At 37.4% G+C, this 2,399-nt stretch overlaps 1 non-coding gene across 1 annotated transcript; it reads right to left on the reverse strand.

Annotated features, from left to right (window-relative positions):
• Positions 1 to 1,898: 1,898 nt before the first annotated feature.
• LOC112209554 (U4 spliceosomal RNA) lies at positions 1,899 to 2,039 on the reverse strand. The gene has a single exon (XR_002944393.1). It is a non-coding gene; the product is annotated as a U4 spliceosomal RNA (small nuclear RNA).
• Between the last annotated feature and the right edge of the window lie 360 nt (positions 2,040 to 2,399).

The raw sequence follows: 2,399 nt of genomic DNA on the forward strand, positions 1-2,399 counted from the left end.
CCCAGCTACTTGGGAGGCTAAGCTGGGAGGAATTCTTGAGCCCAGGAGGTCAAGGCTGTAGTGAGCCAAGAGCACGCCATTGCCTGGGCAACAGAGCAAGATGCTGTTTCTAAAAACAAACAAAAACGGGGCTATGAAAGATGTTTAAGTCTATGATCTTCAAAGCAGTGAGAAATAGAATTTTATATGCAAAATCTCATACAAACACCCTCTCATCCAATCCTCAGGACTCCATTATGATCTGTTACCTGTTATTACACTTTTGAAGTTGAAAATGAACTAGAGAACTAGTTATTTTGCCTACGGCCATGTAGCTAATAAGGGGCTATCACAGGATTTAAATCTAGATCTATCTGACAACAAAGTCAGTATGATTTCCACCCCACTACATTGCAAAGGCAAAGCAGTTTTTTCCCAAGGCTTTTGCTTTGCCTACGTAACATCACCATTGCTGTCTTTATCTTTTTATTTTCTGTTATGACTGCATCATTAATTACCAAGTTTTTCATGTCACCTTTTACCTATGTCTTTACTTACATGTGTGTGCATGTGTGTTTGTTGTTTTATTTTGTTGCTTTAGGAGGAGAATGTTGCATTTTCGACACCACACTCCTTACTTTTCGAATTATACATCTCCATAGTATTTATGTGCTTATTTATTTTTAAATATGTAGATTACTTTTAAAAGAATATAAAATATGGTAAAAGTGATTGTATTTTGGAAAAGGAGTTGAGCAGTAGTGTGAGAAAAAACCTATTTTTCTTTGTATAATTTTTAGTTCCTTTGGAATATCATATAATATTGTACTATGTGCATATTTCATTGATTGAAAATTTAAAATGTTTCAGTTTTGCAGATATTTGGGATACTAAAGACTATTAGAAATCGGTTGTAGTTCATAAATTTGAAACAGAAACAAAGACTTGGCATGTTGGCTCATGCCTGTAATTCCATCACTCTGGGGGGCTGAGGCAGGCCAGTTGCTTGAGTTCAGGAGTTCGAGACCAGCCTGGGCAACACGGCAAAACCCCCTCTCTGCAAAAAATTTAATAAAATTAGCTGGGCATGGTGACATGTGCTTGTAGGTCCAGCTCCTCTGGAGGCTGAAGTGAGAGGATCACTTGAGCCCTGGAGGCTGAGGCTGCAGTGAGTTGTGATTGTGCCTCTGCACTCCAGCATGGGCAAAAGACCTTGTCTCCAAAAAAAAAAAAAAAAATCTTAAATCATGGCTATGTTGCTAATTCATGGATTCACTGTTATACTAGATTTTATTAGGTGCCACATAATCCAAATTCTTTTGGTATTTAGAGCTTAAAAAACAGAATACGCATGCAACAATAACTGCAACATAGAATTTTAGAATCAGAAGATATCTTATAGATTATTTAGTAGTTGTAAGTAATCAAGAAAAAAAGCATGTCTTTGGACTCTACGTTCACCATGGCTTTTTTTTTTTTTTTTTTTTTTTGAGACAGGGTTCTCATTGTGTCGCCCAGTCTGGAGTGCAGTGGTGCAATTTCGGCTCACTGCTGCCTTGACTTCCCAGGCTGAAGTGATCCTCCCACTTCAGGCTCTGGAGTAGCTGGGTCTACAGATACACACCACCACGCCTGGCCAATTTTTTTGTATCTTTTCTAAAGACAGGGTTCTGTCATGTTGCCCAGGCTAGTCTCAAACTCCTGGCTTCAAGTAATTCACCTGCCTCTACCTCTCAAATTGCTGGGATTACAGGTGTAAGCCACCATGCCCAGTCCATATGGTAAGGGTTGGCATGGTGAAATTAATTCACAGGAAAAAATGTACCCAGAAAAATGACTCTCATAATATGCTCTGAATATAATATATTTTCTCTTGGCCATATCTTCTTCTTCTTATTTATTTATTTTCTTTTGTTCAGTCTCCATAAAGACACTCAAAAATTGCCCATGCTGACTATATTTCAAGTCATCATGGTGGGGTATTGGGAAAAGTTTTCAATTAACAATAATCACACATTGGATAAACCTCATTGACTATGATACTGCCACTGTGCAGAGGTAGACCACATCTTTAGGAAAGACATTTACGTGGAGAATTTGCATCGAGAAAATAATTTGCTTTATTTTCTGAAGGTTCTGACTCTGGGAATGCTTTATGTAACTGTTATGACACTTTGGAAGAAGATATTACTCAGTAGCAACAGATTTTTTAAAATGTGACTATTATTAATGTCTAGCTAAATGTGTGTATGACGGTGTGCATGTGTATTTTAAGTTTACCATGCTACCTTATCACAACCATAGTAAGCAGTGTCATGATCATAAGAAATTGACAATGGACAGTGATGCTCATGATAGCTGAAGGTATAAAACAGCAATGCCAGTTGAATATTTATTACTTTTTAAAAGGTGTTTAGAGT

The sequence above is a fragment of the Pan troglodytes genome, chromosome 5, assembly GCF_028858775.2.
Source record: "Pan troglodytes isolate AG18354 chromosome 5, NHGRI_mPanTro3-v2.0_pri, whole genome shotgun sequence".
Classification (NCBI taxonomy): Eukaryota; Metazoa; Chordata; class Mammalia; order Primates; family Hominidae; genus Pan; species Pan troglodytes.